Raw genomic sequence first — 16136 nt, forward strand, 5'->3', positions numbered from 1 at the left:
CCTGTCTTGTTCGAAACCGGTTCAGGGATGACCACAGGTGTCTTGGCAGGTCAAAACCTGTTGGGCAGATGGCGAGAGAGTGATTATTAATGACTGTCATCGCAGACCTCTCATTACACCAAGCAGATTCCACCATGTCTTGTGGTGGCACAAGTGACCATAAAGGGCGCCTAGAAGACTGGCGAACTGTCGTGTGGTTGAAGAGGTCAGAGTACAGAGGCAAGCTGCTGTTCTCACAGCCCTTGGCCAGGAGCAGGATGGAGGCCCCCTCACGGCAAAGATGGGGTGGTGCTACGTTTCTAAGTATTGGCAGCCATGGCAATGGAGTTGCACAAAAAGTCCCCATAATGTGCATAGCTTTGTTAAGCTCTACATCGAGCAGCCTCACGTGAGATGAGCGACACCAGACAGGAGCATGTATTCCGCTGCTGAATAGCAGAGGGCAAGGACTGATGTTCTAAGCGTCCCTGCACTTTGAACTAAAGATTGTTAGTGCAATTTAGCAGCTAGAAACAAGGAGGAGACAGCATCATGTGAGCTGTCAGCTCACTGCAGACCACTAGCAAGGGTTTTGTGGACCACCCGTGATGTATGGACCACAATTTGGGATCCCTACCTAGGGACCTTAGCAAAATTGCAGTATCTGGACTCCTTGGTCCTGTAGGTTTGAATTTTTGTAGGGCAGCTGCTCCATTTCAAGGCAGATGAACCAGATTCCCTGGATCTTTTAGAGAATACCCTGAAAAGCCAGGTGCAGTCTGGGGGCACTTTTTAGGACGCAAGGGGCCTTTGACCAAAATTTTACCCACTCTGAAGTTAGTGTGGGGGTGTTTGTGGCTGCTGCCCTCTAATCTAAAGACAGTAAAACAAACCTTAGCTGCATAGATTGTAAAGAGATCCATCAGAATGGGATGTGCTTTATAATGGCCAGCTGCAGGCCTCCTGCTGCTGACAGAATTGGGCTCTAAGCCCATCTGCGAAGCACTACTAGAGAATCTTCTGAGTGCAGGGAGGGGGGACCTCCAGCCCTGTCCATATAGGAACTCCTATGCCACTTCCCTTACCTACCTCTGCCAGGTAATGGGGGGGGCTGGAGGAAAAAGAATGTAGCCAGGATGCTCCCCTACATTACACTGATCCTGGGGTCCGTTTTCATCCTCTTGATTGCTTAACAACTAGCACAGAGGAGTAAGAAAAACATGAAATATACTTAGGGACTGGGATTTTCACAGCCTGAAGCACCCCCTGGAAGCCTGCTCCTCTCCTATACCCCCACCTTGCTATTATTATATCTTTCTTGGAGTAGCAGGGGAAAAGCCATTATAATTATTCTTTTTTTCCCCCTGTGCATTTGCATTTGAAGAGTTACTTTGGAGTCAGTGAGAAAAGCAGGACTCCCAGAAGGAATAAAGGATTGGCAGGAGATGCGGCTTTGCAGCACCCACTTCGCAAGAGGGCTTTCAGGGTAAGGAAGGGGTGGGGGGGTCTAACAGCTGGGAGGACACTTCTAAGGAGGCTGTGAATTTAATGGATGGTTAATGGTGCCAGACAGCCAGCCATGGCCCTTTTTGATCTACAGCACAGGTGGAACAGGGGCTTCTCCAAACTTATGGGAGAAAAGGGAGCTCAGTTTCCAAGCCCATTCAGTTTTTGGCCTCTACTGAGGCTGCCAACAGGGGTCTCCCTTAGTAGCAACTAGGGTGGTGTGCTTGGTGTTGTAGTTACCCCATTCCCTGAACCCTTTATCAGCCTCCATCAGATTCAAACACCTCATTCTGTAGGGCCTTCCAGGATCTCACCCCCACCTCTGCTCTCATTTCTTCCTACACTCCTGTGTTCCTCCCAGTTCTCTCTCCTTCCTTTGCCCTTCCCCCCCCCCCCCCTCAGCTTCACTTCCTTCTTTGTGCTCCCCCACCATGCTTCAGAGAGTCAGCCAAGCATCCTTCCTCCACCTTCAGGCCTGCTGCTTCAAAGAATCTGTCCTGCCTCGCTCTCTCTATGATCTCAGCACACCCTCCCCTGTATGAACTTTTATATCATCTTTTGCCTGGGATCCCCTTGTCATCTCTTCAGAGGAGATAACATGGCTGCTGCATGTTTGTTAAATGCTGGGGGGGGGGGGGGGGGAAGGAAGAAGGACAGTTCTATCAAGATTAATAAAACCAATAAACCAAGAGTTTCAGAAGTGACTAATGATGTTGGGCACTCACCTTGGGATTAGAGCCAAGCATGACAGACATGCAATATTCTAGATAGACCCTTTTGAATTAGGTTTAATACTGTTGGGGACCACTGTATTAAAAATGCAATTGTTTGTGTGTTATCGTGAGATCTGGTCTACTCTACACACTTACATCGATATAACTGTCTCTCGGGTATGAAAAATCCACACCCTGAGCAAGGTAGTTATACCCACCTAACCTCCGCTGTAGACAGCGCTAAATTGGTGGAAGAGCTTCTCCTGTCGACATAGTTACTGCCTCTCACAGAGGTGGATTAATTACGCCACCGGGAGAGCTCTCTTCCAGCGGTGTAGAGCATCTTCATTAAAGCACGAAGGGGGTAGCTGCACTGATGTGCTGATGCAGCGGTTGAAGGGTAGACCTGCCCTGAGATTTTATGCAACTTCACTGGGAGGTAGGGGTATACTACTGTAATCCCTCCAGTTATCAGCCCTTTGAAACTTTGTCCTGGGAAGGGGACCTATTGTCTGGCTCATTACCTAGTCACACTCTCATCAAAAGTTTGAACTGGATTCTCTTAGAGACCAGCAGACAAAGAAAGGCTGTTGGGATAAATAACTTGGTGGTAAACAGACTCAGGGCCTTCTTTCTGAACCAGCAAATGGACAGGGCCTCTGGTCAACTGAAGGCCCCGGTCCTTAGGGAAGAGTTGGAAGGACTCTGGCCTACTGAGTTCCCATCAGACTGCTCTCTTGCTGAGCAAAAGGTATGATGAACTTGAAACCACGGGAGACTCACTAGGTGAGTTTTGAAGGACTGCTCCTGCCAGAGCCCCTGGTGGAAGCAGGGGATGATCTCAGGTAAGCTTATTAGCATGCATGTAGGTTCTTTTATTGTTTTTAATATGTTTCCTCTGTAGTGCTTTTGCCTTAAGACTAAAACAGGCTTTCTTAGAGAGAGCTGTGTACTAACTTACAACTGTAGCAATTACATGGTGTACTGTCTCTGAGGAAAGAAGAGATGCAGGACTGCTTAGGGAGTCGGTCTTTTGCTGGGAATAAGACAGGGAACTGTTCAGCCTGGAAATAACCCAGTCAGGATGGGGAGAGAGAAGTTGGTCTCCATCTAAGAAAAGGAATAGATTGGGAGCTTTTGCTGGGCCACTGAGAGGAAATACAAGTGCAGGGGCCCAGAACTGCAACACTGGACAAATTCATTTTTTTTCCATTAGAAAATGGTTATTTAAGAGATATTTTTAATTTCTGAGCAAAATGAATAAATAAAAACGCAATTAGGGTTGAATAAAATATTTGGTTGGTTTTTTAGAAGTTTAATTAAAAAAATAAAATGTAAGCACATTCCAAAATAAAACATCTTTTGGAAGCATTTACTTTCAGAAATTAATTTTTCATTAATTTCAGCATTTCTAATTTCCCCTCCCCTTTTTTTGGACCAGAACTGTTGGCCAAAAATCAAGCCAAATTCACAGTTGAAGTCCACCTGCATCTGGAGACCCAGGTTTGAATCCCCACCCTGGAGCAGGTGTGTGCCTTAGCCACTAGGGGCAGAGAGCAAGAATGACTCCACACCAACGACTGGTCAAGTATTTTATATAAAGTGGAACAGATTGCACAGGAGAGATTGCAAGCTACCTAACCCAGAATAGCCTACAGCCCAGTGGTTTGGGCATCACACTGGGCTAGGGGAGACATGGCTTCAAATATTTGTGTGGGGATTCCAGTCTCAGTCTGACCCATCCCAGGAGAGTACCTGAACCATTAGGCTAAAAGTTATCAGGGAGGCACCTCTTCCTCTGGCTGTTTTGTGAATCTAGCCCCTACAGTTCTTTTGCCCAGCTCTGGACGAGTGCTCAGCACTGGCTGAAAATGTAGGCCCTTGGCAAGTGTTTCAGGCTGAGCATCCAAAAAATCATTAGTCACTTTTGGGAAAAAAAAAAAAAAAAAAAAAAATCTTGGTCTTCAACCAGGGCCAGCGCAACCCATTAGGCGACCTAGGCAGTTCCCTAGGGTGCTAACATTTAGGGGGTGGCGATCGCAGTGGCCGGATCTTCGGCCACCCCGGTCGTTGGCAGTATTTTGGGGGTGGGACCTTCCGCTGCCTAGGGCGGCAAAAAATCTGGCAGCGCTCCTGTCTTCAACCCACACTGAGCCCCCAGACTAGAGCTTGGCTGATTTTAAGAGATATTCAGCTCCTGCTGCTCTCTGACATTAACAGGAGCCGAAGGTCTTGCTGCTGGTTTAGATGCCTGGAAGTAAGTGGCTTCCTAAGCCCAGCTAGCACAGAACTGCAAAGGTGTAGAGTCAGGAATCACCCCTCTGAGGTCTGACTGATTAACAAAGGGTGGCTGCCAAACTAGTCCTACATGAAACTCATCTTGGCTGGCTGGTGAGGTCCCTCAGACTCAGGCTTCTCCCTGACCTCACTGCCCTTAGCATTCCTTTCCTCAGGATGGAAGGGTGCCAAACCCCAGCTCACCCACTGCCTGACAGAGCAACTGCTACCTCACTTGTATGCCTGAATGTGTGTGTTATGTGCCTGTTCTACCAGTGATTCAGCAAAACCCTCAGCATGCAACTGTCCTACACCCTAGTGCTCTCTCTATTCCCCACTTCCCTTGTCTGCTGTAGCAATGTCAGCAAAACCCACTTAACACATTCCCAGAAGGCTCAAGACCCGCTAACAGCTTGGGGCATCTCAGGCAAACAGTGCCAGCCTGTTACATTCCTCCCTGCTTGAGCAAAGCCCCGGCCATCCTCCCTGAGGGTATGTCTACACTACCCACTGGATCAGCAGGCAGCGATCGATCCAGCGCGGGGGTGTGTGTCAATTTATTGTGTCTAGTCTAGATGCAATAAATCGATCCCCAAGCGCTCTCCCATCGACTCCTGTACTCCAGCGCTGCAAGAGGCGCAGGCGGAGTCAACAGGGCAGCAGTCGACTCACTGTGGTGAAGACACCACGGTAAGTCAATCTAAGTACATCGACTTCAGCTATGTTATTCATGTAGCTGAAGTTGCGCAACTTAGATTATGGTCCTTCTGCTGGCCAGAACTGGCTGCGACTCCTGAGCTGGGCCTCCAGGTCACCAGTCACTGGGGTATCCCTTCTCCAGGCCATTGGCTGGGGTCCCAAGTTCTCTTGCTGGTCCTCTGTAACAACAACTCCCTCTCCCATTATCTCATTAAACCAATAACACCCAGGGAAACTGAGTCCCACCCTCCATGCAAACCATTGGAAAAAACAAGACAATCCCCCACTTTGTCACACCTCCTCACCCAGAAGGTTATACATTGCTTGTCTCTTCTTCATTAGGCACAGAGATAACTGGAGTGGTTGGGCTCCTCCTCCCATTGAGCTGCAGTAGCCACCCATTCAGACATAACCAGATATATGCCCCTGGATTATCTTCCTGCCCCATTTTGGCTACAGGTGGGCTGGGACTTCCAGGCAGCTTGGACAGTGCCCCAGGTTCACACATTGTTGCCTCCAGTGTTCCTTCCTGGACTGGAGAAGGGTCTCTATGGTACCCAAGAGCTGCCGTTTGAGCTTGCTGCTGCTGCTGCTCTCCTCCCTACTGTTCCATTAGCATCTTAATTTCCCCCTTGTCTCTCTTTTGCAGAGAGTCTGAAAAAGTCTCCTAATTCAGGGCAAATCCTGCTCACTCATCCTTCCAGTCCCAGCAGAGCCCCATGGGTTTGCTGCATAGAAGCAGGCAGGCCAGCAGCATCCTTACCCCCATCCAAACAAACCTACACTGAGCCTAAATAGAGTTACCCTCTGTAATGGGCAGAGAGTCTTCCCCATTTAAGGCAACCAGGGTGACCCCAGCCTAGCACAGCTGCCAGAACTGCCAATTAGGGAGGCATGCACTCACAGCTGGGCCACTAAGGAAACAAGTCCAGGTATAAAGGAAGGGTAACAGAGTGAGACGGAGGCAGGAAGGCCTGGGATAGTGGAGGGCCCCCATGCCAGGCTGTCCCTAGGAAACAGACAGAGACAAAGGAAGACTGCAACCCCTGGAGTTTAAGGGCTTATTGACTCATTTTAGATTAAATTAATGGATTGGGCTAATTTGAGATGAATAGAGGGAAACCAGTTAGGACCTCTAGAGAGACTGCTCCAAGAACAGTTGGCATCCTTTCAGGAATCTGCTTTATAAGCAGAAAGAAACTTCCAAAGTAAACCTGTGCAAGACCCCACCCAAAGCCATCACGGTAGTAAACTGTACCTTACTTTACCTCCTCCCATCTAGCTCACACTGTAACTCTCTGCCCAAAGGGTATATCTTCGCACCCTTCTATCCAGGCAGGGAAACAGGCCATGGGCACTACTGACTAAGCAAAACCCAGCAGGATCGGGGTGGGGGCAGGGAGGCAGCATTGGAACAGATATCAACCATCACTCTTCAACATCTAAGGGGTTAGGAGGAAACAGTCTCTGTGGGCAAGTGTAAAAGGCACATGTTATCCCCACCTGCTGTGGGGCCACCCTGTCTTAGCTTCACCAATTGGGTCATCAGTAATATCAGCCAGATTTTCATGTATTAAACAGCACCCCTCTTCAGAGGGTCTCACTTATTAATAGAAAGCTCAACAGAAATACAAGATAGACCTTCACCTAGGCAGACTCCACCTGAAGGTAGTCTCACAACCAGGCCCTTGACCCACAACACACTAACCAAAATGGCCCCCAAGGCATTCCTTCCGTGGAGCCAGGGACTTCCCACGGACTGCAGCTCTTCTCCAGGCAGCATGGAGCTCCTTGCAGACTAGGCCTCCTGCAGCAGCTATCTGGGAGGTCCCTCTCCTTGAAAGCTGTCCTGCTTTAGTCCTTGGGAACTCCTCTGTCTAGAAGCACCTCCCTCTATCTATGCTGTGGTAGTCCTTTATCAGGTTCAAGTACTCATTAGCCAATTAGCTGCCAACCAGCCACCTAGGCAATTAATTACTTACAGGTGGGTGAAGATGGGCCTCTTCTCTTTAAAGAAGTCTGTCACAGGTAGACTGATCCCTGACTCCCCTTAAAGGGCTCAATCACACTGTGACAGCAGACCGGTCCATAACAGGGTGTGACAATCAGGCTCCAGACACTCCATGGGGAGAACTGCCAAAAATAAGCAGTTAAACCAACTGATTGCATACTGCATTATTGTACTATAAAAATATATTGAGTAAAGTCTTTTATGAAAGCTTGTAATGTTCTGAACTGGCTGGTCATTATGAAATATGTACACACACTGGTTATTAATTATGTATTTGTGTACATAGAAAACAGTGCTCACAATCTGGAGTGCAGGGTGGTGAGCAGTCAAGCAGGGAAAGGAAAGGCACGTCCAGAACACAAAACTGGCATCAAGTAACTATCCATTGGCCAGCCTAGGAAAAGACAATGATGGACCTTTAGAGTTAATCGAAAGACATTAAGACAACTGCAAATTGTGAAGAACATCCCAGCTCTCGAACATCCTGCTCTGACTAACCATGAGTCTAAAAGGAAAAAATCTTTTAAAAGCAGGCTTGGAAGTGAGGGGTTTTTTTTTAAATGGAGGAGAGTCTCGAGTCAGGAGGTTGTCTGTCAACCCTGGATCCCATCTATAGCTAGGGGGTGTGCTAGGAAACTGTCATAGGCAAATCAGTAACTCTTATTAGAAAAGGGATTTTATCTAATATGAAAGTGTAAAGCCTGAGATGGTGTCGTCATTTGTATTTTCTATGTAATTGGCATATATTTGCTTTCCCTTACTTTGATTTTTCTATTAAATAATTATTTTATCCCAGGCAGGTCTCTGGGGTGCAAGCCGTGTGGAGTGTGTATGCCAGAGGGAGCTGATAACTGGGGGGCTGAGGTCACCTTTGGGGGTGACGAACCGCAGAGGAATAGTGCGAGTGTCTGGGGTTAAGAACTCAGGAGGACTATTTGGGGAGACTCAGGACTTGAAGGGCTGTTGGTATCACAATGCAAAGAGTAACGGGGCTGGTGGGAGCCAGGGTGAGACCTTATGCTTATGGCTGGCTATTGGCGTCAGGGATCTGAACCATAGCTGCACAGCACAAAGACCCCCAAGGTGACAGGTCAGGCAGTGACAGAACCCCTCACTGGTCTGGGTGGTACCCAAAATATCACACAGGGGTTTCATTTTTTCCCCCACCTTCCACGGAAGCATCTGGGACTGGCCACTGTTAGTCAGGATACTGGACTAGAGGGACCATGGTTTTGATTTGGCATGGCAGTTCCTGTGCCAACAGAGTGCTGCAGGTCAGGCTTATTGCAAATCCGTCAAAGTGCCTAGAAACTATAGAGTTGGCTTCCCAAATGTGGGCCATGAACTCTGTTTGATATAAGGTCTTTGCATTGTTAAATAAAGTATTGAAAAGCAAACCAAATATAAAGATGCAAACAACCTGACAAATCAAACACAGTACAGGAGACATTCGGACAAGGGAGTGATGCTGTAGCCGTTGTATACAAAACAAAGATACCAGGATGAAGGAGTAATCTCTGAAAAGCAAAAATAATAATAACCTCACAAAACCCAAACCACCCACAGCAAGAAGAAGGGAGGAGAAAAAGGAAAAGAAAAAGATGGTGGCGAATGTGATGGTATAGGAGGACCTGGATCAACTGCTGCTAGCTAGCTGTGGAACTCAAAGCTGTCACTCTTATGCACAATAAAAAATAGTTGCTTTAGGCTATGCCTACACTACAGAGCTTACAGCATCAGAACTGACCCGCTGCAGCTGCGCTGTAAGGTCTCCCATGTAGCCGCTTGATGCACTCCCAACAAGCAGCAGTATCTATGTTGGTGGGAGAGCGTCTCCTGCCACTGCCCCCCCTAGACTGACATAAGTTTCACCGACAAAAGTGCTAGTGTAGACAAAGCCTAAGTAAAAAAAGAATAATTAATATGTGTGATGCCTATTATATGATCCCAGAAGCAATTTGAGGCTTTCCCAAGATCCAGGAATGCAGTGCTTCAGAGCTGGCTTGTGGGCAGTTTTGTTAGATTTCCAAGGAATGTCAGTATCAAAGAATCATAAAATATTAGGGTTGGAAGACACCTCAGGAGATCATCTAGTCCAACCCCCTGCTCAAAGCAGGACCAACACCAATAAAATCATCGCAGCCAGGGCTTTGTCAAGCCGGGCCTTAAAAACCTCTAAGGATGGAGATTCCACCACGTCCCTAGGTAACCCATTCCAGTGCTTCACCTCCTAGTGAAATAGTGTTTCCTAATATCCAACCTAGACCTCCCGCACTGAAACTTGAGACCATTGCTCCTTGTTCTGTCATCTGCCAACACTGAGAACAGTTGAGCTCCATCCTCTTTGGAACCTCCCCTTCAGGTAGTTGAAGACTGCTATCAAATCCCCCCCTCACTCTTCTCTTCTGCAGACTAAATAACCCCAGTTCCCTCAGCCTCTCCTCGTAAGTCATGTGCCCCAGCCCCCTAATCATTTTTGTTGCCCTCCGCTGGACTCTTTCCAATTTTTCCACATCCCTTCTGTAGTGGGGGGACCAAAACTGGACGCAGTACTCCAGGTGTGGCCTCACCAGTGCTGAATAGAAGGGAATAATCACTTACCCTCAATCTGCTGGCAGTTCTCCTATTAATACAGCTCAATATGCCATTGGCCTTCTTGGCAACAAGGGCACACAGCTGACTTATATCCAGCTTCTTGTCCACTGTAATCCCCAGGTCCTTTTCTGCAGAACAGCTGCTTAGCCAGTCAGTCCCCAGCCTATAGCGGTGCATGGGATTCTTCCTTCCTAAGTGCAGGACTCTGCACTTGTCCTTGTTGAACCTCATCAGATTTCTTTTGGCCCAATCCTTCCATTTGTCTAGGTCACTATGGACCCTATCCCTACCCTCCAGCTTATCTACCTCTCCCTGCAGTTTAGTGGCTTCTGCAAACTTGCTGAGGGTGTAATTCATCCCATCATCCAGATCATTAATAAAGATGTTGAACAAAACCGGCCCCAGGACCAACCCCTGAGGCACTCTACTTGGTTTTCTATCGGGAAAGCTACATGAATGACTTTGTGTTGTGTCAGCCTTATGTTATTATAGTTGAAATGCTGGGATATTTCAGGGAATAGTGGCATTATAACTCTAGCCATAGCTGGTATTTGCTAGGGGACTTGTAACCAGAAAAAACTATGCAATTCAGGATGATTCAGTCCTGCTCACCTACCTCTTTCTCAGCTGAGTCCATGTGCTTCTGCTATACTTGAAAGAGATATGCCCCCATACACTCTGCTGAACAAGACACTGTGCACTAGGGTCTGGGTCAGGTTTGTGAGGCAGAGAACCTACCTCTGAATGGTTCCACGTGCTGCAACCATAGGGCCCACTCTATCTCCTAGACTGAAATGGTGGCTACAAGGCAGACCTACTACTGCTCTGTAGAGGGCAGGGGTGATGGGAGCAAGTAGGATTCCCTTTGCTCTGCCCCCATAGAAATACTCAGCACTCCTCAGCTACTTAGGGCTTTCATGAGAAAATGGGAACATATTAAGCTAATTTTCCTCTTGGCGCCCATGACAGAGACACAAGGCAGGTGCCTCTAGCCAAAGGAGCCAGCTGAAGAACCATATTAGAGACCCTGTGAAGAAATTCATCATCTCGTGACTAACATGGCACACCACAGAACAGGCCTGCTGGAACTCATCTCCTCAGCCAACCCAATGGCATCCAAGTTCAGATCATTTGTCTAAATGCAGCATCTCAATTTACGAGTACAAAGGCCGATGAAGAACATGAGGATCCTAGTGGCTGGACAAGGCAGTGACTAGTACAGCGTCCTCCATGTAAACACTATCCCAAAATACTTTACAGAGTGTAACACAGTTAAAACATTAACATGAGAGAGGGATTTTAATACTATCAGACACGCACTTCCAAATATCAGGAACCTCGTCACTGAAGGTCAGACAGCTGTCATGTGGGTTGGATTGAGTTATGGCCCCCTGCCATCACCTGGGCTGGGCACCAGGATAGACACTGTAAAAAACACACATTAACAATAAGGTCTAGAATTGTAATTGAAGGTGGTTAAATAAGGAATTGCAGACTCTGTGGGCCAAACTGTTAGGTCCTTACTTCACTGTGATTTCTGATGTACTCAGGATAAACGCTCACTGACATCAATGGGAATTTGCTTGAATAAGGACTGAATGAACACCCAAAGCTGGCAGCTATTTGAACTAGTGAGCCCAAGCTCCGCTATGCAGACTGTGATTGTTCTTGGGGTACCCAGGACTGTGCGTCACTTTGTTATCCCCATCTCCTGCGTGAAGAAGACATAGTTGTGCTGAAATGGGTGTTAGCTCCCTGGCACCACCAGCCTGTGAACCACCTGAGCCCTCTCCTCTGGGCTAGACCAGCCCTTACTTTGCCTTGCAGGTTCACAATAGCTGCACCCAAATCCCCAACTTTGAGGAATTCCCCTTATCCACTGAACACACACAAATACAGGTCTGATGTCCCCAGGGGAACAGCATATACACCAGCTTGGATGAGTCAACTCAGGATCAGCACCTTGCTTAATATCACCGCACTGACATATATTTATCCTAAAAACAAGGATAAATTTATTACCAAAGATTCAAGAGATATTGAGTAAGGATAATAGGAGACAGGTTTCAGAGTGGTAGCCATGTTAGTCTGTATCAGCAAAAACAATGAGGAGTCTGGTGGCACCTTAGGCCTGATCTACACTGTGGGGGGGGGGGGAGGGATCGATCTAAGATATGCAACTTCAGCTTCAAGAATAGCGTAGCTGAAGTCGACATATCTTAGATCGACTTAGAATCACTTACTTCGCGTCCTCGCGGCACAGGATTGATGGTCGCTGCTCTCCTGTCGACTCTGCTTCCGCCTCTCGCCGTGGTGGAGTTCCGGAGGCAATGGCAGAGCGATCGGGGATCGATTTATCGTGTCTACCTAGATGGGATAAATCGATCCACGATAGATCGATCACTACCCGCCGATCCAGCGGGTAGTGTAGATGTACCCTTAGAGACTAACAAATTTATTTGGGCATTATGCATTATGCCCAAAGAAATTTGTTAGTCCCTAAGGTGCCACAAGGACTCCTCTTTTTTTTTTTTTTTTTTTATAATAGGAGAAAAAGGTTACATAGAAAACAAAAACATAACACGTGTTCTAGAGATCTAGCTTAACTATTAGGCTGATCTTCTGTCTAATGAAGTTTATCTCACTCAAATCCTGCAACCGACTGGTTGTGATCCCATTTTCATTAATGTAAATGCATTGCTTGTTTGCTTCCTAGGTGCAGGATGACAGGGGGATCTTCTTTGTTCCCCAAGTATAGTCCAGGAAGCCTTTGAAGTGTATCTCAAGATAAGGTTCTCTTCCTCTAGGTGTTTCTATACCTGTTAGCTCCTGTCTAAAATTCTTACAGTCCTTCATCTGCATTCAGTTTGGGCGGGTGATAGGAGACCCTTTGTGAATGAGACAATATTTAATTTACATGTCGACAGAAAGACAGGCAAATAAACATCTTTTGTCTGACAGATGACCTCTTTCTCCACCTCTGCTATGACACAGAATCGAGAACATATTTTCAGTATATTTATAGACTTCCTCATATAGTATCTGTACATACATTTTGCAATGATATTAATGACCAGCATGACCCTGGCTTTCGGTTAAGATCTCACATGATATTCTTTGCTGACCCACAATGTATCTACCAGGATCAGGATAATCTTGTAACCCCTTTGCCAGGTGGCACCGAGGGGTTCTTGGATCACGCAGACATACCAAAGTTCAGAAATGTTTGGCTCTGGGATGTGTGGGAGATCAGCAAAGACGATCTTAGTGCTCACGCCTGACCTTAACGTGTGCTGTATATTTAAAATGGAGGGTGTGGGATGCAGGTCGTTATGCAGACTAGATCATTCCAGATTGCACAATATTATCTTCAAACATTAAAGTGGCTCCTTTCAGAACACTTCTTGGTGCCTTGAGTTTTCTGGATATTCCCCTTGTTGACTAGGCAGGGTTTATAGATCTGTAAAGATATTCACTGGGCCAAATTCAGAGGTGATGTGTAAGATAGTGTTAGGGTGACCATATTGCCCTGTGCTGAATACGGGACACCTGGTAAAATTATTCATATTCAAGTGAGTTCAACAGCTATCAATCAGAACTATGCAGTACAAACGTTCAAATTAATATCAGGTTGACTGAGCGCCTGTTAAAAAGAACTACTGCATAGTTGGATTCTCTTTATTTACCTTCTTATAATTAAGGCTTTAGGGTTCACATGGGGAGGGGTGACGCACACACCTCTTACCCCCCGCCCACACACACACACAGGGAGAGGTGACACACATGCGCACACTCACATACACCTCTCTGACACAGGAGGGAGTGACCAACCAACCCTCCCTTCCTGCCCAGCACTCTCCACTCTCCATGCTTGGCTGGGCCCCCAGGATGGACCCGCCTCTTCTGGCACCTGGTGCCGCATCTTCCCAAGTCAACAGTGGGGGGGGGGGGGATGCAGGATCCCATGCCCCCCTCCCCAGATTTTTGCCAGGGTTCAAACCAGAATGTGACCAGCAGCAGTCTTTCGGCACTGTGCCTGAGGGAAGGGATGGGAGCTGCTTCCAGCCATGGAGGTGGATGGGGGGAAAGGGATGACCTGGCCCGTGACCAGCAGCAGGACCCACCAGTACTGACGGGGGCTGGGGGGGAGACAGAAAATATGGGACAATTTGTCCATTTTTAAGAAAAAGTCGGGACACGTGCAGGAGGGTTTAAATACGGGACTGTCCCTTTAAAAATGGGACATCTAGTCACCCTAGGTAGTGTGAGCAAGAGGCCCTATCCCACTGAGGGTACGTTACGCTTGGAAACTCACATAGATTTGCGCTAGCTCTCATTGAGCTACCATGCTAAAAACAGTAGTGTAGCTATGGTAGCATGGGCTGCAGAGAGCGCTGGCACGGGCTAGCTGTACTGAGTACAAACCTGCCTAGATCGCATGGGTATGTACTTGGCACAGCCAGCCTGTGTCGCCGCTCACTGCTGCCCTGGCTATGCTACTACTGTTAGTGTGTTAGCACGATGCGAGCTAGCAGGAGTATAACTATATGAGCAGGGAGTCACAGCTCTAGCTCCAAGTGTAGCCATAGCCTAAGACACCCTGACACTCCAATTCTCTCAGACCTACTTGCTCCCACTCCCCAGTGTATGGGAATACATGCACAGGTGTCAGAAGGAGTTGCAAGGAGTGGCCTCCTTTAACTACTCACATTTTTATTCACTCTAGTTCACTGCTTTCCTTGCTACATGTCCTCTCCTGGCCACAGGCGTGATGTAAGGGTGGGGTGGGGATGGAAATTACAGGTTGGAAAGTGGGTGTGTGCCTAAACCTAAGTGAATTTAGATAGAGTCTAATTTGATATAAAATGAACACTGAGGGGGCTGGAAGAAGGTGTGAATTACACAACCCTAGACTCCCTCTAGTCAGATTTGACTCACTCACCCTGATTTTGATCCATTGTCTTAGCTGAGATGCCTTTTAAAAGTTCTTTCTATTGAAGGCACAAAGGCCCAGATCCTCAAAGGTATTTATACCTACAAATCAATGGGAGTTATGCACCTAAATACCTTTAAGAATCTGGGCCAAGGTGAATGTAATCCATGACCAGCCATTGTGAATTCCGGATTAGGGGAAACTCAGCTCTTTCCATTTAAATAGCAACAATTCTTGATTAATTAGATCTGCAATAAGTTGTGGTATCTCTAGTAACAATGACCCCAGCTATGACAGCAATGAGCATGGGATAAGAAACCACCACTATCTTGGTCATGACTGGGAACCTCTGGAGCAAGGAGAATTAGAGTTGTAGAACTGGAAGGCACCTCAAGAGGTCATCTAGTCCAGTTCCCTGCACTCATGGGAAGATTAAATATTATCTAGACCATCCCTGATAGGTGTCTGTCTAACGTGCTCTTAAAGATTTCCAATGATGGGGATTTTCCTAATATCCAACCTAAACTGCCCTTGCTGCAATTTAAGATAATTGTATCTTTTCCTATCCTCAGAGGTTAAGCAGAACCTTTTATGTACTTGAAAACTGTTATGTCCCCTCTCAGTCTTCTCTTCTCCAGACTAAACAAGCTCAATTTTTCCAATCTTCCCTCATAGGTCATGTTTTCTAGACCTTTAACCATTTTTGTTGCTCTTCTCTGGACTTTCTCCAATTTGTCCACATCTTTCCTGAAGTGTAGGACCCAGAACTGGACACAATACTCGAGCTGCAGGGCCGGCTTTAAGCCGATTCAGCCGATTCCCCGGAATGGGGCCCCGCGCCTAAGAGGGCCCCGCAACGTCCGGGGCTGCCGGCGGAGTGAAAAAAAAAAAAAAAAAGCCGCGTCCTGCTTCTCCCCCCTCCCTCCAGTGCTTGTGCTGCCATACAGCTGATCAGTGCAAGCCTGGGAGAGAGGGATGAGTAGGAGGAATGCGGCGTGCTTGGGGAAGACGCTGGGCCAGGGCGGGGATTTGGGGAGGGATCCAATGGGGCAGGGAGGGGGCGGAGTCGGGGCGGAGTTGGGGCGGGGGGGTGCCAGACAATTTGCGTCCCGGCGTGAGGCCCCGCACCTGCGAAAGCCGGCCCTGTCCAGCTGAGGCCTAATCAGCGTGGAGTAGAGCGGAAGAATTATTTCTTGTGTCTTGTTTACAACACTCCTGCTGATGCAAAAAAGCAAACATCATTCTGGGATGTTTGCTTTTTTACAACAGAGTTACACTGTTGACTTGTATTTAGCTTGTGATCAATGATGACCCCCAGATCACTTTCCGTAGTACTCCTTCCTAGGCAATAATTTCTCATTTTGTATGTGTGCAACTGATTGTTCCTTCCTAAGTGGAGTACTTTGCATTTGTCCTTATTGAA

Source organism: Malaclemys terrapin, chromosome 4, assembly GCF_027887155.1.
Source record: "Malaclemys terrapin pileata isolate rMalTer1 chromosome 4, rMalTer1.hap1, whole genome shotgun sequence".
Taxonomy (NCBI): Eukaryota; Metazoa; Chordata; order Testudines; family Emydidae; genus Malaclemys; species Malaclemys terrapin.